Here is a 24,876-nt window from a genome sequence, read left to right as displayed (position 1 = left end):
GTCTGAAACCATGTGATCCATCAGACATCTGGTAATACTAACATACACTTAAATGTTTTCATCCCCCACCACCACCAGTTTGTAAGCTCCATAAAGGCAGGGACAATATCTATCCATAGTATTTGTTCAGCAAACATTTGCTGACTGCCTACCTCATGCAAGCACTGTTTTTGTTTGTTTGTTTGTTTGTTTGTTTGTTTGTTTTAAAGGCTTTACTTATTTATTCACAAGAGACACAGAGAGAAGCAGAGATACAGGCAGAGAGAGAAGCAGGCTCCTTGCAGGGAGCCCAATGTGGGACTCAATCCCAGGACTCCATGATCACACCCTGAGCCAAAGGCAGATGCTCAACCTCTCAGCCACCCAGGTATCCCGCAAGCACTGTTTTAAGTGTGGAGAACACAACAGTGGAGAAGAAAGACTCGTGGGATTGTATGCTAATGGTAGAGAAAGAAAATAAACAAATTAAAAATGTTATTAGAGAGTGGTAGCAGAGATATAGGGTGGCTGCTTTAGGTGGGAAGCCAAGAAACGCTTTGAGCAGGAGTCAACACTGCAGCTGAGATAGAACAGATGGGAAGGAGCCAGCCCCAGGACATTGCCTTCCAGGCAGGGAGATAGTGAACCAAAGCCCTGAAGCAGCAGTGACCTTAGGATGTGGGAAGAACAGCAGTAAAGCTAGAGTGGTTGGAGCTCGAGGAGGGAAAGGATGAGTGGCAATGGTAGGAGATGAGGTCAGAGACTGATGGGGGCCAGATCAGGAAAGGTCTTACCCACTGTGGTAAGGAGTTTGTCTTTTTTCTAAGTGCCATGCAAAGCCACTGGGAGATTTGAAGCAGGGGTGTGAAATGATCTGATCTAGCTTTCCAAAAACCCACTCTAGCTGCCATGTGGGGAATGGACTAGTGGACACAGGAAACAAACAGGAGGCAAATTCTGAGAAGACCAGGTCTTGGGATAGGATGGTTCCACGGAGGGGAGTGAAGGAATGACTCCAGGCTGGAGGTGGAGCTCACAGGATCAGCAATGAATCAGGTATGGAGACACTGAGAATAAGGAAAAATGGGAACCAAAGATGATTCCCAAGTTAGAAGCTTAATCACAGATGTGTCCCCACACCCCGCTCAGGTCGTGACACAAGGAGCATTGGGCGATTATTTGAGGGGATGGAAGGATAGAAGGATGGAAGGATGAATACATGGATAGGATGATCATGAGAAGTAGAGTCTAGAGCAACTCTATGTGTGGGGCGTGTGAGGGAGGCAGCAGCTATCTTTCTCAATTCCTGGGGTCCCACTAGACATTGTTTTTTTTTTTTTAGAGAGAACATACACGCACAAGTGGGGGGGCAGGGACAGAAGGAGAGGGAGACAACGAATCCTAAATGGTCTCCACTCCTAGAACAGAGCCCAACACTGGGCTCAGTCTCACGACCCTGAGATCATGACCTAAGCCAAAATTAAGAGTCGACCACTTAACCAATGAGCTACCCAGGCGTCCCATACCAGTCATTTTTATAGAGATAGCAGTGGGGAGGACAGGACCCCAGAGCAGGTGGAGGTCATTGATGCCATGGAGTGAGACAGACCTGTATTTAAGATTTAATTTGGCCACTCACTCACTGCGTGTCCTTGTATTACTTTGCTAGTCTGTCTAAACCTCAGTTTATCTGTAAAATGGGGACAACTGTATCAACCTCATAGTCTTGCATCTGCTGCACATGACTTGTGTAGTTGTGGGCGAGCCACCGAAGCACTCCAAGCCTCATTTTTCCTATCCGTGAGATGGAGCACATAACCGTTGCTACCTCTCTCACAGGGTGCATGGAGGGTTCGGTGAAACAACAACAGGTTGGTACAAGAGTACCCTCCAGGCCACCTTCCTAGAAGCTGCAGACTGGGACACAGCTCTTCCATCCCCATCTGAGCCAGCAGAGCTGGGTTAGGGAGAAGGATGCCTCGAGGCCAGATCAACCTCCGGATTCGCCTGGAGGCACCATTCCCTTTTCACCCAGCCCCACAGGGCCATTATTCCTGACTGTCCTGGTTCCAAAAGAGGCAGGACTGTGTCCCACAGGTATCTGTCAGGATATGAAGAGAAAAGGTTGTTTAAAAACGCCAGAAAGGAGAGGTTTGGAGGCCTGTGTGGTCTTCGATAGAGCCTGTGGGAAGAGCGCTGTATTGTGAGCGGTCCAGCACTAATTGAGGATGACGGGCTGGATAAATGTATTTATAGCTGCAAAACCCAGAGCTTTCTGGCGTGTTCCCCATCCTGCTCTAAATGCCCCACACCTGAGGCCCACTGGGCAGGCAGGCAGCAGGGGTAAGGAGGTACCAGAGAGCAGCAGAGCCAGAGGACCAGATATAAATCCCATCCAGACTTCCTTTCCTAAACCCAGGAAATACCAGTCAATTTATATCTCATCATCTTAACCCTGCAGGTCTGGTTAACAGTTTGACCCATGCATTCTCTCCTTTTCCAAAATCTTGTCCCGTTCCCTCTTAACATGATTTACTCAACTTACTCCAGCTGCTGACTTTGGCAGCTTTTCCAGCTCTCCACCGACCGCTGTATGCGGGCATCATCCCGAGTGAGTTTCCCTGCAGCAAGGGCGCACTGGCTCTCCCTCCGGGTTCCAGAAGGTGCCCGCTGCTCTCCTAACTTCAGCTCTGGAAAAACACCCTCCCCCAGCCCCGCCCCTCCTTACTTTCACCGCCCAGGCCCACTTTGGGGCGCAGCATGAAAAGCCAGGCTAAAAGGGGCTTGTATTTTTACACCATATTTGAGTTAGCTGTTTTATCTGGACATGAACCTGAGCAGGGAGACGAGGGGGAGAGAGAGGGGCTCTAGGAACTCAAAACCAAAATAGACCGTCCAAGCGAGGCTGAGTGAAGTCACCGAATGTGCCGTGGAAAATACTTTCAAGGCATTTTATAAATTTTGCACCCAAAAGAATGCCCCAGCCAAGTTGGACTAGCTGCGTTCAGATATTCAAATCCTCCGTTTTTCCATGATTTTCCTTATGGCTTAGGGACTTAAGAAAAACAATGAGAACGTGTCCCAAAAAGTTACATGAGCACAGCACGAAAGCTCACTTTCCTACAAATGATCCACAAAAATCAGAGGCTCTGTGAAAAAAGTGACCCCCTCAGAATTCTCCCTCCTCCTTCCCCTTTACCTTCTCTTCTTCCTCTTCTCACCACTACCATTAACATTAATTGGCCATATCACCAATGGTTTCTAAGCCTCCTGGGCTCCTGGTTCTACTCCTGCTTCAGGGGTGGGGGCGTTGGAGGGACATTGAGGACCCAGAAAGCAAACTCAGCATCTTTACCGCTTTTCCTGAGAAGTCTGCTCACCTCAAAGATGGCCTGAGTTTGATGGATGCTACTGGTTTGCTGTGTCTGTGCATCTGTCTCCTGTCTCACATCCTCCACCAATGGAGGGCACTGCAGCGGGCACCCCTGGGCCCCACATATGTGTTCTCTCCTCCTGGTCTTTCCTCCTTGTGGATCGCCTTCTCTCTCAGCCTTTCCCCCTCAGGTCTACCCATCCAGTCCTCCAACCACAGCAGCCCTGGCTTGACACCACTCACCCGCATGATTCTCCCTGACTCTGACTCCACCGATCTGACTCTGCTTCCCTCCTACCAAACTCACCTCTTTCTCTCTTGGCTAAGAGACTGGCTTGACGCAGGTGGCCATCCTTGCTCTGGAACTTGTCAACTGTGTGATCTTCAGCAAATGACTTAAACTTTCTGAGACTCCATTTCCTCTGCTGCAAAACACAAATAACAATATTCATCTCACAGAGTTGTATGAAAATGAGATGCATAAAAGCGTATGTGAAGCTCTTAACACAGTGGCTAATATATTCTAATGGTCTGGTAAATACAAGTTGTTGTTTTGCTGATTACCTTGTATAAATACTTGAGTCAGGTCATACCTTGTTTTTTTAAAGATTTATTTATTTATGAGACAGAGCATCCGAGCAGGGTATGGGGCAGAGGGAGAGAGAGAAGCAAGCTCCCCACTAAGCAGGGAGCCCAATGTGGGGCTCAATTCCAGGACCCTGAGATCATGACCTGAGCCGAAGGCAAGTGTTTAACCAACTGAGTCATCCAGATGCCACTAGTCATACCTTTTCTACCACATCACAAGCTTCTTTTTTTTTTATTTTTTTATTGCAGTTCAATTTCCCAACATATAGCATAACACCCAGTGCTCATCCTGCCAAATGCCCCCCTCAATGCCCATCACCCAGTCACCCCAACCCCCCGCCCACCTCCCCTTCCACTACCCCATTTCCCAGAGTTAGGAGTCTCTCATGTTTTGTCACCCTCACTGATATTTTCACTCATTTTCTCTCTTTTCCCTTTCACTAATTTTTATATTCCCCAAATGAATGAGACCATATAATGTTTGTCCTTCTCCGATTGACTTATTTCACTCAGCATAATACCCTCCAGGTCCATCCACATCCAAGCAAATGGTGGGTATTCATCATTTCTAATGGCTGAGTAATATTCCATTGTATACATAAACCACAGCTTCTTTATCCATTCATCTTTTGATGGACACCGAGGCTCCTTCCACAGTTTGGCTATTGTGGCCATTGCTGCTAGAAACATTGGGGTGCAGGTGTCCTGGCGTTTCACTGCATCTGTATCTTCCGGGTAAATCCCCAGCAGTGCAATTGCTGGGTCGTAGGGCAGGTCTATTTTTAACTCTTTGAGGAACCTCCACACAGTTTTCCAGAGTGGCTGCACCAGTTCACATTCCCACCAACAGTGTAAGAGGGTTCCCTTTTCTCCGCATCCTCTCCAACATTTGTGGTTTCCTGCCTTGTTAATGTTCCCCATTCTCACTGGTGTGAGGTGGTATCTCACTGTGGTTTTGATTTGTATTTCCCTGATGGACAGTGATGCAGAGCATTTTCTCAAGTGTTTGTTGGCCATGTCTATGTCTTCCTCTGATATCACAAGCTTCTTAATATCAAGATTAATACATAGTTTGCCTTTGAATTTCTCACCACCCTAGCTAGAAATGGCTGAATACATTTATATGCCAAGTTATGTGCTTACTGCTTCATATGTTTGTGATGGTCAGTTTTATGTGTCAACTTGGCCAGGCTACAGTACCCATATAGTCAGTCAAATCCTAAGCTAGGTGTTGCTTGAAGGTGTTTTGTAGATATGATTAACATCCATAAGAAAATGCCCTTAAGTAAAGGAGAGTATCTTAATAATGCAGATGGGCCTGAGTCTGCCAGTTGAAAGATCTCAGGAGTAGAATTGAGACTTCCCAGAAGAAAAAGAAATTCTACCTGTGGACTATAGCATCGGTGTCTGCCTGAGAGCCCCAGCAAGTACTTCCCTGCCTGTGGACTTCAGGCTTGGCTAGCCAGCCTCCAAAATGATGTAAGTTAGTTCTTTGCAATAAATCTTTCTCTGTGTCTATATTTTTTAGATAGATGATAGATAGATAGATAGATAGATAGATAGATAGATAGATAGATGATAGATAGATAGATAATAGATAGATAGATCCTACTGGTTATGTTGCTCTGGTGGAAACCTAATATGATGCATTTTAATATTAGTACATTTTAGGGACGCCTGGGTAGCTCAGTGATTGGCCGTCTGCCTTTGGATCAGGTCGTGATCCTGGGGTCCTGGGATGGAGTCCCGTAACAGGCTCCCTGCAGGGAGTCTCCTTCTCCCTCTCCCGGTGTTTCTGCCTCTCTCTGTGTGTCTTTCATGAATAAGGAAATAAAATCTTTAAAATAAATATTAATAAATTTTAATATTAGCATCAGTACCAGTATATTACTTTTATGCATCAACTCGGCTGGGCCATGGCACCCAGATGTTTGGTCAAACACTATTCTGGATGTCTTTCTGAGGGTATTTTTAGATGAGATTAACATATCAGTGGGCTTGAGTAACACAGAATGCCCCTCATAATGTTGTGGATCCCTTTGAATCAGATGAAGGCCTAACTGGAACAGAGACCTTCCCCTGAGCAAGAGGGAATTCCACCTGCAGATGGCCTCTGATCTTGAACTGCAGCATTAGCCTCTCTTGAGATCCAGCCTGCTGGCCCATCCTGCAGATTTAGGACTTGCCAATCTCCATAATCATGTGAGCCAATACCTTAAAATAAATTATTTTCTCTGTATGTAGACATCCTATTGGTTCTGCTTTTCTGGAGAACCCTGACTGATCCACAGTATTAGGATGGGTATCCCTATTGCAATCACTGTCACTGTTGGAACTGATATCAGTATTACTAAAATTACTCACATTGGTAGTGGTCTAGTATTAACATTACCCTTCTTAGGACTAGAATTAGGGCTGACATCCTAACTGATACTGGAAGTGAGGTAGTGTCCAGGAAATGCCTTTGAAATCTGAATTCTAATTCCTATCTGTGAAATATAAGTGCCACATCCTTCCAACTGTCCCCTGCTGCCTCCCAAGTCCAAGGGCTCACACCTGGGAGGTATTCAATAAATATTTACCCAACCAAAGTGCAGCAAACTGGAAGATGTACAAAACCCAATTTCCTTGTAGAATGAAAAATTTAAGGAGGTAGTCCCCTTCAGGGACTTTCCTTCAAAATCTGAGTATTTTCATGACTCAAAGAAAGCCCATTAAAATAGTTTCCACTGGAGCAAAGAAAAGTCCATGAAGCCAGAACACATAATACATGAGAGTCATCACACATATGTGCTGTAAGTCAAGTATTAAAAGGACAAATGTCCTGCACTGGAAACCTCAGAAATGTATGTTATGGATGGGCTCCCTGATAGGTGGACAATTGTGAACAGGCTGCAGCATGGTTGTTTGCACCCTCCACAATGAATAGCCCTGAGAGATCCCGCCTGGGATAAAAGAGAGGGAGACACCTCATTCATCTTAAGTCTCATTTTCTCAGTCTGGGGTCTTTTGGGTCCAAAACTTCCCTTTTGTGTCAACAAGGCTTTTGTGAATGTTTAATTTATTATACACCATCAGAGAGCCCAGAAGGAAAAAGTGGGAGGACTTTTTTTCATGAAATAACTACATCCCAACTATCAAATTAAATTGAAAATGCAACCTAAAGACAAATGACACCATGATTGATGTTAGCCTTGATCGTTGACAAATACATCTTCACCCAGGATGAAAAGCAGGTAAGAAAGAAGTAAAGCAAAAGTTTTGATTCACATTTTACACTTTAGGCACTTGGCAAGGTGAGTTGACACAATAAATGCAACTTTCCTTCTCCCTGCACAAAACAAGTCAGGCTATTGCCAGCCCTGCCATAGTTCATATGGCATTCCAAAGACACCATATTCCTCCTCCCCCACTTCTTTGTCCAGAGGACACACAGTTTTGGGGAATCAAGCTACGTTTCTCAACCACAGCTACATTCAAAAATCATCTGAGACCAGAGTTGCAAGATTTAGCAAATACAAGTGAAGCACGGCCAGTTAAATTTGCATTTCAGAAAAATAATTTAATATAATGTAATGTCTGTGACATACTCATTTTTCAAAATTATTCATTGTTTATCTAAAATGCAACTTTACCTGGATGTTCTGTATTTTATCTGGCAACACTATCTGAAAGGCTTTACCTTTACCTTCATCCCTCCTAGAAATTCTATCTTAATTGCTAGATATTTTCTCCCATCTACACATACATGCACACATTTCCATGCTTTTTTCTTCCTGACCTCTTCTTCTGCCCTCTCAGGTACCCCAACCTACTTTGAGCACTTGTTAATACTTATCACTTATGGGGCAGGCTATTTATTGAGATGATAGTGCTTTGTTGCTTCTTCGGTGAAATATTCCAAAAGAATGGCACTACTTCTGTTTTGGTCTTTGTGCCTTTCCTTCCCCTCCAGATCAGTTGAGCCCCTGTGTTCCCTAACTTCAGGGACCAGGCCAGTTCAAACAGTGCTTGCAGGTGCTGGGGTCCTTTTTTTTTTTTTAATTTTTTTAATTTTTATTTATTTGTGATAGTCACAGAGAGAGAGAGAGAGAGAGAGAGAATGAGGCAGAGACACAGGCAGAGGGAGAAGCAGGCTCCATGCACCAGGAGCCCAACGTGGGATTCGATCCTGGGTCTCCAGGACCGCGCCATGGGCCAAAGGCAGGCGCCAAACCGCTGCGCCACCCAGGGATCCCGGGTCCTTCTGTTTTCCAGGAAAGTATATCCACCCAGATAAGTGCAGCTAACCTTCCCTGAGGGAGGAAGAGGAGGCAGGAGAAGCACATTTGAAGAGATGCGGGTGCTACCTAAACAGAGGGACAGGAGAGGGAGGTGCCCCAATACTGGAAAGAAACTATTATTGAAATAGTATCCTAAATGGTCTTCCTGCTTCAGCTCTTGCCCTTTGCACTCCCCACCTGCTTTTTAGAATGAAAATCAGATCACACCATTTATCAGCGATTCATTGTTTGGCTTCCATCTCACTTCAAACAAAAGGTGAAGCTTGATCTTCCCTTGATCTGCCCGGTGTCCACTCCAGGCCCCCACTGTTTCCAGCACACACCAGGTAGGTTGTTTCACCCTCCACAGTGGAGGGTCCATTTCTCTCTGCCAGGGACTCTCTCCTTCCAGATAGTCATCAGTTTCTGGATGTAAATGCAAGGCTCACCCTGACCTCTTCCTAATGCCATCCATCCTCTTCCCTACTTTGCTTTCTCTGTAGCTCGAAACTCTGCTTAGCTTCCATATAACTCATTGATTTTATTTGTTGTCTACCTACCTATGACTCTGCTATTGAGCATCCTGAGGGCAGAAGTTTCTGTCTGTTTCACTTCTCTCTCCCCAACATAAAGGCTAGTGTCTGATTATATGGTAGGCACTCAATAAGTATTGGGGAAAGAAGGAAGGAAAAAAGGAAGGAGGAAGGAAGAAGGAAGGAAGGAAGGAAGGAAGGAAGGAAGGAAGGAAGGAAGGAAGGAAGGAAGGAAAAAAAGGAGAAAGGAATGAAAAAAGGGAGGAAGGGAATTATAGAGGGAGAGAAAGAGGGAGGAGCCCAGAGATCCCAGATGCCCAGGATAGTGAGAATATAAAGAGCCTCCTTCCCAGTCCTAGAAAAGGTAGCAGGACCTTTGAGGGCTATTGATCTCTAGACACAGCCAAGACTGAGCTGATTCCTACATCTAAGTATGCCACTAAATCAATAAAACCTCCAGGTGTGTAGGGACCATACAGTGTATTAGGAGTAACCATGAGGTGGACTAGATCTCCCAAAGCTGTGTATTCCAGAGATAACATCTGGGCTGCTTCTAAAAGTCTAGGGCAGACAAAACTAAGATACAAAAATGACCAAGTGAGACTGAGCTTTCCACCAGCACTTGAGATACATGATGTATATTGAAAAATCTATAAGTAAAGTTTGCACTGGCTAAATTATATATATCCATTAAAAATAATGTAATCTGGGTGCCCACTTGCTAGCTGAATGATGCTGGGCAAGTCACCTCTCTGACCATGAAGTGGCACATCTATAAAATGAGATCATTGTACCTCATTTCTCAGTCAGAATGTGTTAGGTTATGCTATAGTAACAAATAGTCCCCAATTCTCCACATCCCAAACTAACAGAGGTATTTCTTGACCACATAACATGCCCATCAGGGGTCAGTGAGGGAGCTTTGCTCTTTGTGTCATTCAGGAAGCCAGGCTGACAAGGCAGCCTTCTTCTCAGACATTTCTGGTGATGTGCCAGAGGAAACATGAGCTCAGGAGGGCTTCTCAATGACAATCAAGTGCTCTGCCCCAGAAGTGGGGGGCATGTCACACCAGCTCAGCTAGTTTTGTTAACCGAAACTAGTCACAAGGCCCCATCCATCAGTAAGAGGATCAGAGAGTGTAATGATGCCATGTTCTTGGAAGAGAAGGAGCAGGAAATATTTGAGAAAACATGCCATGGGGTATTACAGAGCAAGTGTGAGAATGAACTGAAGGACAGTGCTTATCACAGTGCCTGGCACATAGAAGGCACACCACAAACTGTGATTGGGCCCTTAGCGTCTTGGCAAAAGGCAAAGATGAAATTCATCTCATGCTTAATCCATAGCTCACTGACTAAAAGGCATTGCTTTAATTGACTGAACGGTCATTGATTAAATTCACTGAATTCTTACTACAGATGATAGCTCTTGCCTTCAAGAGCTTATGGGGGAAAAGGACATTAACATACATAATTTCAGCATAGCTCCACCCCCATGCCTATTCAAGCTCACACCACCAATATTTACTTAGTGCCTTATATGTCCTAGGAAGGTACTATTATAGGTCTTGGGGATACAGAGTAAAACCAACAGAGAGTCTGCCCTCATTCAGCTTTCACTCTAAGGGGAGGATGAAGAGGCAGGGGTAAACAGTTAATCAAATATATAAGATAATTTCCTAGGTTAGTATCAGCAAGAGTGTTAGTTGAGGCAGTCAAGGAGATCTATCTAAAGGAAACTGAGTTATAAGAAGATTGCTGCAGGGGATCCAAGCAGAGGGACAAGCAAATGTAGAGAGCCCGAGATTAGAGAGAAATGGCTGTATCAAAGGCTCAGGAGCAAAGTCAGTGTGACTGGATCTGAATACACAAGGTGGAGGGATGGAGGAGGAAGGAATGAAAGAGGCCAGTACAGTCTTGTAGGCCTGGGTTAGGAATTGAGATTTTATTTGAATTATAGCAGAGAACAAGTGCAGAATAGGTGGGATACAAATTGGAGAATAATCAATAGTCCTTTGGCTAACCTAAGTGTGAGATGGCTAATACCCAAGCAGAGTCATCAAACAGCAGTTGGAAACCAAATCTGCAGGTCAGGGAAGAGATTCAGACCAGAGATACAAAGCTGAGAATCAGTAACAAGTGAAGTCAGAATATGGTGTCTTTTCAGAGAACATTGACTGGCTTCTCTGGAGCTGGTACTGGCCAAAAAGTGAACATGGCTGAAATCAAATAATGAAAGAGATGCAGTTGAGAAGAGCCCTCTTGGGCAAATCACAGCCAAATCAGACACTACTGTTCCAAATAGTAACTGTAGAATTTTGAGGCGGAGCTTGAAAGATGATGAATATGGTCTTACCATGAAGATGTGTGAATTTCACCAAAGAGAAATTCAGTAATCCAAAAAGGAGCCATATCAGTCAGGATAAGCTAGGTTCTGCTACGATAACTACCAACATCAAAATATTAGTGGTTTAAAGAAGCAGAAATATATATATTTTTATCACACTACATCTTCATCAAGAATCAGCAGAGGGTTTTGCTCAACAGAGCCACCCTGGAGACCAGGCTAACAGAGCAGCTCCCATCTCAGAGTAAGAAAACACAGTGGGGGTCTTACATAACAATTGAATGTTCCAGTCCAGAGCGTGTATATATATATATATCTTCCACTCACAACCCCAGGTCATCTCCAGTCACAAAGGAGCCAGGAAGCTAAATTCTACTATGTGCTCATTTTCTAGCATTTCTGCTTCTTGTCCTCTCCTGCTGCCATTTTTTATTACAGATAACCCTCAGAACTTTCAGGATGGGACAAGTGGAAAAAATAACTGATGATTATATGGTTCACAACACTCTAATATTCACATCAATCCTACCAACTAGTTTTTATCCTTCCCAATGAACAGATGTGGAAATAGGGGCACAGACCTAGTCTGTAGCACACGGAGGACCCCACGACAAGAAGACAGAGGAACCGAGATTTTAGGGCAGGCACAAATACAAAGCCACTCCCATCCTATCCACAACACCACACTACCATTTAACGGCCCTACTTTCCCTTTCAAATGAGTTGGCATTTTCATTTCAGGTCTATCCTGGCCAAACCGAAAAAGGAGAGGGCATATTTAGCAAAATATATTTAATCAGAGAGAAGGAATAAGGGTTATGAATGTGGAATTGGCTTGATTTTCTTTGGCCGTCTTTGTCTTCTGTGAGTGGATGGAGAAAGGAAGGGGCATTGAACACAGAGCAGATCAGAGGCCTCTGATAATGCTGGGGAAGCATATGCTTATTTTTAAAGATTCTACAGGGATTCAGACATGTGTACGCCAGCCCCATCTGAAACTCATGTTTCAGGGAGTTGATTTCTTATGAACCATAAAACAGTTTTCACTTGTCCCTAGTGTTATTTGTAGAAATATGTATCAGAGAGATCAGAAAATGATTATATAGTCTCTTTTCAAATGGCCCCAATAAGCAGCCTATTGTATTTCTTGGTTAGGGAGGTAGATTCGGTTATGTTTCAAGTTCCTGCCAGTTGGGACTGCCTTCATGCAAAGATTTGCACAAGTTTAGCTTTCAGCTAGAACACAGAATCCATGTCATTTCAGGGATCTGATTTAAATCTTCTGTAATTCAATGGGTTGAGTTAAGTTTGTTATACTTATTTTCTGATCCCTTGTTGCAATTACTTTACACCTCCAATTACAACCTTACAACATTAGAGGAGGTTATATTTCCACAATATACCCTTCATATTGCTGACAATCCACTTTATGAGATCACAGACAATGTATGTATTGGTCTCTGTCCCCCACTCCTAGCACAGAGTTCCTAAAACCTTTGTAGTTCCTAAACCCCTTGGAATTTCTTAAGTGTTAGGAGTGTCTTTGGTTCTAATGAGGTGATTTTTGGTGGACTCCTGGATAACAGCTCATCACCAGAAAGGCCAAGCCATGATTAGAAGCCTCACTCTCATTCTCCAGCAAGGGGAGAAGGACTAGAAATGGACGTTAATAATTGATCATACCTGTGTGATGAACCCTCCATAAAAATCCCAAAAGAATAGGGCTGGGAGAGCTTCCAGACTGAAGAACACTTGTAGGTGCAGGGTGAACAGCATGCCTGGAGAAGGCATGAGAGCTCTGTGCCTTTGCCCCTTACCTTGTCCTATGCATCTCTTCCATTAGAATGTTCACCTGTATCTTTTATCATAGCCTTTAATAATAAGCATTAACAGTAAGTAAACTACTTTTCCTCAGTTCTATGAAGAAAATATTTACTAAAATTCAAGGAGGAGTTGGTAAGAACTTCTGATTTATAGCCCATGAGTCAGAAGTGACTGGCTGGACTTGGGACTGGTGTCTGAAGTGAGAAAGGGATTCTAGGATCTGACACTTTTAGCCTGTGGGATCAGATGTTCTCCAAGTAGACAGTGTCAGAACAAAGTTAAATTGTAGGGCACCAAAAAAAAATTGTAAGGCACCCAGTTTGGTAGGGAAAACTCCCACATCTTGTGCCAGAAGTGTTGTGGGTGTGGTAGCAGTGTCAGTGGAAAGGAGAAACATGGGAAGAAATATGGGTTTTCCCATCATACACTTAAAATTACATTGGGCTGTTTATGAGTCTTTCTATCCCACTTGACTAAGACAGTCTCAGAGAAAGGCCTCTACCTTGTTCATCTTTGTGTCTCTGCACCTGGCACAGGGGCAGTGAAATATGTGACAGATAAGTAATCAATTAAATGACGTGTATAAATTGCACACCCCAGGTGTTCTCCAGCTTTTCTTCAATGCCAATTGAAGGCCCGTTGCTCTTTGTACTATTTTATTCTCAAACTTAGATGGGAAATTCCACCTGTATCATTGGCCAGAAGCTCTTTCAACAGTGGGAGAATATGTTTATATTTAGTCTAGAATTAAATAAGCATTTAATATAGATAAATCTAACATATTATTTTAATTTAGTAACATTCAAAATAGACCAATCCAATTTATGTATTTTGAAATTACATAGCATTTATTTTCTATTTTAAGAGTAATAAATGACCACTGTGTTCCTCACATTCATCACTGCCAAGGGCTCTTTGCTGCTACAGCTTTCTCTGTCTGGGAGGTCATCTGTCCCTTCTGCAATCCAACTCCAAACCATCTTAAAGATGTCAGTTAAGCCAGCCACCTAAGTCTTCCAAGTCAGATGGATTTTTTTCTATAGGAGTGTTAGCTTATGCCCCATAAACTCCCAACTGTTTATACATTCATTGTGCATTTCCTTAGATCTTACTCAACTCACACAGGCCTCATCTATCAGGCCAGCTTCTAAGTTTCTTCAAGTCAAAGAAGTTTTTTCTCTCCTTTTTTTAATCCACTAGGCTCAGAATACTAAATAGGTTCTACTCTATGAAACAACTGATTGGTTAGTAGGAATTACCTGGGACTCCAAAATGAAAAAAATACAGGTTTAGCAGGAAAGTGCAGTGACTGTATGTGTCCTGACCTTCCCTAAGTGGTGTTTTACCTAGAACTAAATACACAACTTGTGAATTAATGTGTTTAGACTTAGTATAGCCTTCAAATCTAACACACACACAATGGCCACAGAATTCGTTCATCCTACAAAGGATGGCCCAGAAATTAAATCTCCTACTTTACAGATTAAGAAACTGATATAGGAGCACCTGGATGGCTCAGTCAGTTAAGCATCTGACTCTTGATTTTGGCTCAGGTCATGATCTCAGGATGGTAAGATTGAGCCTCACATCCAGTTCTATGCTTGGTGGGAACCTGCTTAGGATTCTTGGTCTCCTTCTCCCTCTGACCCTCCTTGTCCTCTCTCCCTCTTCAAAAAAAAAAAAAAAAAAAAAAAGGAAAAAAGGATAAGAAAAGAAACTAGTATAGACAACCCTTACTTAGATGACTAAAAGATATTCAATGGAACAGACTGATTACCAGCAATGAAATTGAATCAGTAATTTAAAAAAAAAAACAAAAACAAAAACAAAAAACCTCTCAACAAACAAAAGCCCAGAACCAGATGGCTTCACAGGTAAATTCTATCAAACATTTAAAGAAGAGTTCATACCTATTCTCAAACTATTCTGAAAAATAGAAAAGGAAAGAAAGCTTCTAAATTCACTCCATGAGGTCAACACTACCCTGATACCAAAACCAGATAAAGACACTACAAAAAAAAAGAGAACTACAGGCCAGTATCTGTGATGAACATAGATGCAAAAATCCTTGATAAAATATTAGCAAACCATATCAAACAATACATTTAAAAAATCATTCACCACAATCAAGTGGGATTTATACCTAGATGTAAGAGTGGTTCAATACTTACAAATCAATCAATGTGATATATCACAACAGAAAGAGAAAGGATAAAGACCATTTGCTCATTTCAGTAGATGCAGAAAATGCATTTGACAAAGGACAACATCCATTCATGATAAAAGCCCTCAACAAAGTAGGTTTAGGAGGAACATACCTCAACATAATAAAGTCCACATATGAAAAACCCACAGCTAACATCATACTTAATGTTGAAAACCAGAGGTTTTCCCTTAATATCAGGAACAAGTCCACTGTCATTATTTTATTCAATATACTGCTGGAAGTCCTAGCCACAGCAATCAGACAACAAAAAAAAAACAAAATAAAAGGTACCAAACTGGTAAGGAAGAAGTAAAACTTTCACTATTTGCAGATGATATAATAAAGGCTCTACCAAAAAACTACTAGAACTGATAAATGAATTCAGTAATCATACTATTGGGTGTTTACCCAAAGAATATGAAAACACTAATTTGAAGGGATATGTGCACCTCATGTTTGTTGCAGCATTATTTATATAACCAAATTATGAAAGCAGTCTAAACATTCATCAATACATGAATTGATAAAGAAGATACAGTACATATACACAATGGAATATTATTCAGCCATAAAAGAGAATAAAATCTTGCTATTTGCAACAACATGAATGGAGCTAGAGAGTATAATGCTAAGCGAAATAAGTCAGTTAGAGACAGACAAATAGCATATTTCACTCATATGTGGAATTTAAGAAAGAAAACAAACAAAGATAAGAAAGAGGCCAAAAATCAGACTCTTGACTACAGAGAACAAATTAATGGTTACCAAAGAAGTGGGCAGATGAGGGAATGGATGAAATAGGTGAAAAGGATTAAGAGTACAGTTCTCACGATGAGCATTGAGTAATAAAAAGAATTGTTAAATCATTGTATTATACGCCTAAAACTAATATAACACCATATGTTAATTACACTGGAATTGAAATTTTAAAAAAGACATTCAAATAGAACCAGAAGTCAGGAATGTAACTCAATTATTGTCATTATCCCTTAGCAAACAAGTTGGACGCAATATTCAAAAGAAGGGAAGAGGAATCTAATAGAATCAGTAGTACCTGGTCTTCATGTAGTGAACTGTATAAAAACATGGGAATTTTTAGGTTTTATTTTTGTTTTGTTTTTTTTTTTTTCTTCAAAGCAACATGGCAAGATTATCATTTGGGAGAATAAAGTCCCTCAGAGCTTCTCATCTTACCATGTCAGTTTTCCAACAGATTCCCCTCCATCCTGATGATGAATGCCTCAGTCAGCCTCCCAACAGAAAAACCAAGCAGGGAGAAGGCAAAGCAGGGCAAGTACATGCTCTTACAAGTAGAAATTTAAGCTGCTCTGAGTGCGTGCTAAGTGAGTGATCACAGTGACGGAGCACCAAGATCGGAGCCTCTTGGCTCCTTCCTGGACCAGACTGCGAGCAGACGTTTCACGCATACAGCCCAAATCACTGGGTACTTCACTCTGTGGGTGAGACATTCCGTCTCCCCAGAATGAAGTGCTCGCTCTCAGGGGAGCCCCCAGCTCTGCCCTGCATGTAACTAGATACACTCAAAATTTAGTTCCTCATTTTGCTGGTGTAACACTTTATACTTCAACTGTGAGAAATTGAATCATGTAAAAGGGGATTTAAAATAAATTATTTCCTAAAAAATAACTCAAAAGAAACAATGTCTGAAGAGAAGACTTTTCTAAATATTCCTTGATTTTTGTTTGCCTCCAAAAGACAAAGGTATTAACTCTGGCTATCCTAAAAGTGGTTGTAGTCAAGATGCTCAATTAATGAATGAATTAAAACTAAACATAGCTACCATATATTGGTCCTTCTTAGTTCCAGGCACCATGTCAAGAAGTTTATCAATATCCTTTTTTTTTAGGATGGCATCCCGTGAGATATAGCTCTTATTACCCCATTTTATAGATGAGGGAACAGACTCAAAGAAGTGAGTGGTTCTTCCATGATCACAACACCAGGGCCAGACTAGGATAAGGAAAGAGAAGCACCTAAGTATAGAACTTAAAGATACACTCACTCTCAAGCTTGTATGAGTTCAGAGCCGTCATCAGAGTGTCAGTGCCACCTTAAATTTACCTCCTAGGAGCTTCCTTTGCTTCACCCTAGCCATGTCATGTCATGTGCAACACAGCAGTAGTACACCTGAGATTCAAACTCAGGTCCATCTGCCTCCAACATCCTTGATCACACCAGTCATCCAGTTGTGGAAGCAAGCAATTCTATCCATGATACTTCGTTCTAAAAGATGAGTCTCCCACTTAAGCATCCTGAGAAATGATATCACTGAAGTGTGACTTCATTTTTTTATTTTTTATTTATTTATTTTTATTTATTTATGATAGTCACAGAGAGAGAGAGAGAGAGAGAGAGGCAGAGACACAGGCAGAGGGAGAAGCAGGCTCCATGCACCGGGAGCCCGACGTGGGATTCGATCCCGGGTCTCCAGGATCACGCCATGGGCCAAAGGCAGGCGCCAAACCGCTGCGCCACCCAGGGATCCCTGAAGTGTGACTTCAGCCCTAGAAACACAGTAGAGTAGCATGGGGATGTGGCAGGTGCACATGTAAACAAAAATACACACCACAGCATCACAAAAGGCCCTTCACCACTATAAGAACCAATCCCTCAATCAAGCTGTAATCACAGGGAAACCCAGTATTCTAAAAGGAAAAACCATTTGGTAGCTGTCCCCAGTATGAAACAGAAGAGAATAAGAAATCTGCTATGTCTATTTGAAACCTAAGCCACCGATCAATTTGTTCTGTTTCAGAGGATCCCCCGCATATTTTTCATCAATGTAAAAACCAAAGTTGTGATTCAATAACCATGGCCAACTCGCCAGCCCCGGCTCAACCCTGCTCCCGGCTTAAGCCATAAAACTTCTATTTGCTCACCAGGGGTGGAATAAAACATGTTTCTAGAGGGTAGTAAGCTTGACTGTCATGAAGCTCATGACATTATCGCTATGGGCTAGGAAGGGGAGTACTCTAAGGTTTTTGCCTTGTAAAAAATACTTTTCCCTCACATATTGTTGGTGAGGATGCATGGAAATTCTACATTTTTTGAGTTTGTCAAAATTACCCCAATTATAAGAGAGATTACTCAAAATGGTCTTTTCCCTTGCCAGTCATGATTTCTCACTGTAATTTTCATTTTCCTCTGAAAAGCATTTTTACCAAAATTAAAATGGCATATTTAGATTGAAAATGGGTATCAGCCAGGTGGCCTACCAGTCTAAAGTGAGTTGGTCTGATAGGCATCTGTTGGAAGCCACTGGCCTCAAGACAATAAAAGGTTGTGGGGAGTTGGCCCACAAGAGGCATAAGGAGAAACAAATGTTTTGATATTCCACACAATGGAGAAAGGTTTCTTTCCAACAGCAAAAGGCCAAAGATTTAGCCTGGCAAAACTGACAGAAAATTGGCCTATAAATGTCTTCTGTTGTTTTTAGCTTAATCTGAGAAAAAATCATATTTCAATTGAGGTTTCCATCCCAAGTATCATATTCTCATCTCCTCCAGCAAAGGAAAAGAAAATGGTGGAACTTGCACAGTATGTAAACTGACACTTCTTCACTGTAATTCCCAAAGAGTCACTAGAGCCTTGAAGCTTGTGGCATCTCCCCTGGGAACTGGCTAGAAATGCAGCCCCTTAGTCCCTGCTCCAGTCCTATTGAATCAGACAGTGCATTTTAACAAGATCCCTGGCCATTTGTGGGCATGTTAAAGTCTGGGAAGCATAGTGTTAACTTTAAGATAGAGGATGAAGAGCAAAGTAGTAAGAAAAAGAACAATAATCATCGTTAGAACTGATGGAGCACATACACGGTGCCAAAGTAGTGTCGTGTTCTTTTCCACATATTGTCATTGACTCTCCACAGTAACCCTGAAAGGAATGCATTCCACAGATGAGAAAGTTGTCACTCGAAAAAAGTAAATAACTTCTCAAGCTCACTATTTAATAAATGGCCGAGTCAAGTCTTTATCTCAAGTCTTTCTGATACCAAAATCAGTGTGCAGTTCACTATCTTTGGTTGCTCTTTGGCATGCTTTTGTGATAAAGGACCTACCAACTTTCTAGAATTCCTTGGATTACATGATGTGGTTCCTAGACCTCAGGATAAAATACCACATCTCTTTAGGTAGTTCTGAAATCTTTCCTTTTGAATAAAAACCTTCTTCAAAACATCACTAGAGGTCGACAGTTAAAAAAAAAAATTTATGCATTCCCCAAAAGTCATAAGCCATAAGTGTAATCAAGATATCGTAACTATAAATAAAACTTAGTGGAGAAAGATCACTTCAGTGTATTAGTCCGCTGAAAATTGGACTTTTTCAGCTTTCCATGAAACAATGATATCACAGTTAATATCATTGAAAAGATCTCTTAACATTGACATGAAGAAATGATAAGCTCTCAATACCTTAGCCCAACCCTCAGATCATGAATTCCTCAGGTGCCTTTTTTAATATTTTATATTTTAGAGCAGTTTTTGGTAAATTGAGAGGAAGATACAGAGATTTCCCATATACCCTTCTGACTCCACACATGCAGAGTCTTCCCTGTTACCAACATCCCCACCAGAATAGCACATTTGTGGGGGGGTGGGGGGTTAAGATTTTATTTATTTATTGGAAAGAGAGACAGAGCATGACCTGGGGGAGGGACAGAAAGAGAGGGAAAAGCAGACTCTGGGCTCTATCCCAAGACCCCAAAGATCACAACCTAAACCAAAGGCAGACACTCAACTGACTGAGGCACCAAGGCTCCCCCAGAATAATATAGTTGTTACCATTGATAAACCTGGCACTGGCACATCATAATCACCCAAAGTGCATAGTTTACCTTAGGGTTCACTCTTAGTGTTTCTTATACATGCTGTGGGTTTGCATAATGACATGTATCCACCATTGCACCACTATCATGCAGAGAAATTTCACTGTCTTCAAAACTTCCATGCTCTATCTGTTCATACTTCCCTCCCCACAACCCCTGATAATTTCTTTTTATTAATGACATAGTTTTGCCTTTTTCAGAAAGTCCAATAGTTGGAATCATACAGACTGGCCTCTTTCACTTAGTAATACACATTTGAGTTTCCCCCATGTCTTTTGATGGCTTGGTAGTTCATACCTTTTCAGTGCTGAATAATACTCCAGTGTCTAGATGTACTCAAGTTTATTTATCCATTCACCGACTAAAGGATAAATTGGTTCTTCCAGGTTTGGGCAACTATTAATCAAGCTTCTCTAAATATCTGTGTGCAGGTATTTATGTGAACATAAGTTTTCAACACTTTTGGGTAAACACCAAGGAGCATGATTGCTGGATTATATAGTAAGAGTATGACTAGTTTTAAACTAAACTGTCCTCCAAAATGGTTGTACCATTTTGCATTCACTTGAAGTATCTTTTTTCCATTTTATAGCTCTAGTTATTTACACCACAGCATGTAGCCAGCACACAGCATACAGCATACAGCAGGTGCCCAATAGATATTTGTGGAATAACAAAAGGATGAATTGTTGTATACCTTTTTTTTCAATCACTAAGCACTCACTTGGTCAGCAAATATTATGAAGCACCAACAAACTCAGGCAAAGTATTATATACTAGAGTTACAAAAATGAAAGATATTAATCTTTACTTATGTTTTCTAATCCTAAGAATAGTACAGGTTTTGGTCATACAGATCTAGGGGTGCATCCTGCCTCTCTCATCATGCCAGCCTCTACAGATCTGTTCCATCATCTATTGAATGTGGCAAAAATGAGTTGTTTTGGATGGTGCGGTGGGATAACTGAGATCAAATATATGCAATGGCAATCACATGCTTATCACATAGTATACGTTCAAAAGTAGTAACTAGAATCATTGATAACATTTGTTTATGATAAAACATTTTCCATCTTTTATTCATTTTTTTAAAGATTTTATTTATTTATTCATGAGAAATACACAGAGAGAGGCAGAGACATAAGCAGAGGGAGAAGCAGGCTCCCTCTGGGGAGCCTGATACAGGACTCCATCCCAGGACTCCAGGACCGTGACCTGAGCCAAAGGCAGACACTCAACCACTGAACCACCCAGGCCATCCCAATTTTCCATCTTTTAAATCTTTACAAAAATATTCTTCACAAATCCTCTCTTTTTTTTTTTTAATTTATTTATTTGAGAGAGAGAAAGAGCATGAGCAGGAAGGGCACAGGAAAAAACAAAGAAGCTGAAGCAGACTGCATAGTGAGCACAGAGCCAGATTTGGGGCTTATCTCACAACCTTGAGATCAGGACCTGCACCAAAACCAAGACTCAGATGCTCAACTAACTGAGCCACCCAGGAGTCCCACAAATCCATTATTTTTATTTTTAAGGTGAAGTCAGTTTCATGGTGGCCTTCCTTAAAAAGAATAATGAATTAGGAACTCCAAGAGGAAATGACAGACATCTCAACTTCATCCAGAAATCCTGACTTGAAAGCAGAGTTGGGAGCTTTGGAGAAATCCAATGCCAGGCTAAGTGTGGGGAGATGGGCATGTCTCCTTTGATGCTGGTGGAGCCTCCAGCCACAGTCCTACAGCATCAGGTCTAGTAGCACTTACAGAGATTCACCACCTCCCAGAGAAATAAAGCTCATATTTACTATAACATTATCACAGCAGGGGAGGGAAGCCTTTCTTCCAATTGTTAATGTGGGTGACTCTGCAAGTGGGCACCTTACTAGATGTATCTGAAATGGGAAACTAGCTAAGTCACTTTCTGAGAGTTCTAGTGTCTTCTCTACACAGTTTCCTCAACAAAAACCAAGGAAAAATAACTTAACCCTAGGAAACAAGAAAAGTGGCCACCAAGAAATAGCCTCAGCCCTTCTTTGGCACAGTTTTCATATGCATGTCTGCTAGCCCCTGTGCATTTCCTGCCATCCCATACACCTGGACATCTCTCTGCCTTATGAATATTCATTGTTAATGATGGGTCCCCCAAGCAAGTTTTAAGAGGCTCTGATGTTGTAGTTTTGGATTTATGTTCAAATAAACTTAGATATCAGTATCCAATAATAGCATCAATTTCAAGAAGTTAAAAAACATCACACAAACATAGAGTGCATAGCTGTCAGAGCTTTTTCTACCTTATTAAGTAAGGGACCAAGAAGTGGGTAAAAATGGTTCAGAGAATATTTGATGGATTGAGATTTTTATAGACACTAAAGAAAGGACATCAGAATAAGACCATTAGATTAGCTATAAAGCTGGTTAGTATCCTACAGGCAATAAATCCATAACCTTTGGAATTATCTTGTCCACTAGACAGAAAACTTTTGCATCTCTACCAGACGAAACCTACACATTGGCAGATAATTTGAAGACTCTAAGCCCTAAGTAACAATAAATGTAAGTGAAATGTAGGTACCCCCTAGAGCCATACCATCAAATATGGTAGCCACTAACCTCATGTGGCTACTTTAATTCAAATTTAAATTAATTATAAATAAATTAAATTAAAAATTCAATTTCTCAATAGTCACAAGTTAAGTGCTCAATAGTCAAATGTAGCTATACCTGCTGTATAGGAGAGGGTAGACTAGAGCATTTCCATCATAGCTGAATGTTATAGTAGTAACACCATCCTCGAGAATTCTTGGGTGGCAGTGTTAGCTTCCTCTGGGTGCTGAAACAAATTATTGCAAACTTAGTGCCCTAAAACAACAAGGGGCGCCTGGAGGGGCTCAATCAGTTAAACTTTGGCCTTTGGCTCAGGTCATGATTCCAGGGTCCTGGGATCAAGTCCCCACATCAGCCTTCTTGCTCAGTGGGGAGTCTGCTTCTCGCCCTGCTCTTCCTCTTCCCTCTCCGCTGCTTGTGCTCTCTCTCATGCTGTCTCTCAAATAAGCAAATAAAATCATAAAAAATAAAACAACACAAACATTATCTCATTGTTCTGTAAGTCTGTAACTCTGGCTGTGCTCAATTGTTTTCTCCACTCCAGGTTTTCCAAGGCCAAAGTCAAAGTTTCAGACAGCTGGACCTTTACTGGGGAGCTGTGGGGAGACTCCACTCCCGAGCTCCATTAGGTAGAGAGTAGGACGGAGGCCCACTTCCTTGCTGGCTGTCAGCCAGGGGCTGGTCTTGCTCCTAGAAGCTGATTGGGGTCCTTCTCCTGTGTTCCATGTGGCCTTCCCTAGCAACACAGGTCAAGTCCCTCAGATGTCTCCAATTCCTCTTCTGCTGTATCTCCCAGACTGACAACAGCTGGGGAAGGCTCTCTGTGTCCATTAAAGCGTCCAGTGATTAGCTCGTGCCCTCCCAGACAATCTAGTGTAATATCTCTATCTGAAATTCTATAACCTTAATTACATCTGCAAAGTCCCTTTTACCACATGACATGATAAATTTACACGATCCAGGGATTAGGATGTGAACACCTCTGGGGAGCTGATGTTCTTCCTGACACAGAAGGTTTGCTAGACATTGTTGAGTATGACCTCAAGAGAATGTGAACTCCAAATTTTGTCTTGTTTCCAAGTATTGGGTAATTTTTCTTAACTTCCCAGGGCTATCATGAGGATTAAATGTATGACCCACCTAACATGCTTAGAACAGGGCCTGGTATAGAGTAAGGTTTACAGAAATGTATTGTCAAATTTTCTGTGTCTCCGTTTCCCTTACAAATTTTCTGTGTCTCCGTTTCCCTCCGTTAGATTTGAGTAGCAACTGTGTTTTCAGTGTGAGGTTGTTTAAAGGATTAAAAAGCTAACTCATGGGTGCCTGAGTGGCTCGGTTGGGCATCTGCCTTCAGCTCAGGTCATGATCTCAGGGTCCTGGGATCGAGCCCCACATTGGGCTCCCTGGTCAGAGGGGAGTCTGCTTCTCCCTCTCCCTCTGCTGCTCCTCCTGCTTGTGCTCTCTCTCAAATAAATAAATTAAATTTTTAAAGTTTTTTTTTTAATTTTTATTTATTTATGATAGTCACACACACAGAGAGAGAGAGAGGCAGAGACATAGGCAGAGGGAGAAGCAGGCTCGATGCACCGAGAGCCCGACATGGGATTCGATCCCGGGTCTCCAGGATCGCGCCCTGGGCCAAAGGCAGGCGCTAAACCACTGCGCTACCCAGGGATCCCTAAATTAAATTTTTAAAAGCTAACTTATAATAAGAATTAAGCACAGTATTCCTTACCTAGAGAAGTTTCAGCATGCCTTTGGTCTTGGTGAAGAGACAAAGGTGGCAGTGTTGGCAAGCAGTAGTCCTGCTCCTGTGGGATGGAGGAAGAAAGGTCCAGCTCCTCCCATGTCCACTCATGTGCTGGCACCCTGCATTTCAGGTGCAGATGGAAGAAAAGCAACCAAACCCACAGAGGCCCAATGAGGACAAACCACTCCCCACGCCAGCCACCCATCCCCGCTCAGTGAGTTATCTGTCTCAACCAAAACATCTCACACTTCCTCCCTGGCTCACAAGAACAGGAACCTTCTGGAGTGCAGGCTAGAGAAGACACAGGGGAAGGAGACTAACGGCATAGTGCCTTTTGGGTGCCTCCTGTAGAAGCCAAAAAAGCCACTGCATGCTTGAGTCCTCCTCTCTGTAGACATTTGAGGCACAAAATCAATGGGAAAAGAGCAGATTTTATTAGCCTTCTGTTAAAAGTGGAACCCAAGGTCTTTTGATCTTGATCTTGTCTGTGAAACTGCTTCTGCCCCTTCCCCCAGGGGGCCCTATCCTTCCCTCTTTTGTGTCTGCACCACACACCCCCATGGGGACTT

The 24,876-nt window shown here is 42.2% G+C and overlaps 1 long non-coding RNA gene across 1 annotated transcript; it reads right to left on the bottom strand.

Moving 5' to 3' along the window:
* Window positions 1-3,659: 3,659 nt before the first annotated feature.
* On the bottom strand, window positions 3,660-24,432 carry LOC119870951. The gene is made up of 3 exons (XR_005356401.1): window positions 24,293-24,432; window positions 22,675-22,783; window positions 3,660-3,777 (listed from the first exon to the last, which is right to left on the bottom strand). It is a non-coding gene; the product is annotated as an uncharacterized LOC119870951 (long non-coding RNA).
* Between the last annotated feature and the right edge of the window lie 444 nt (window positions 24,433-24,876).

The sequence above is a fragment of the Canis lupus genome, chromosome 3 (genome assembly GCF_011100685.1).
Source record: "Canis lupus familiaris isolate Mischka breed German Shepherd chromosome 3, alternate assembly UU_Cfam_GSD_1.0, whole genome shotgun sequence".
Lineage (NCBI taxonomy): Eukaryota > Metazoa > Chordata > Mammalia > Carnivora > Canidae > Canis > Canis lupus.
This window is presented reverse-complemented; position numbering and strand designations above follow the sequence as displayed.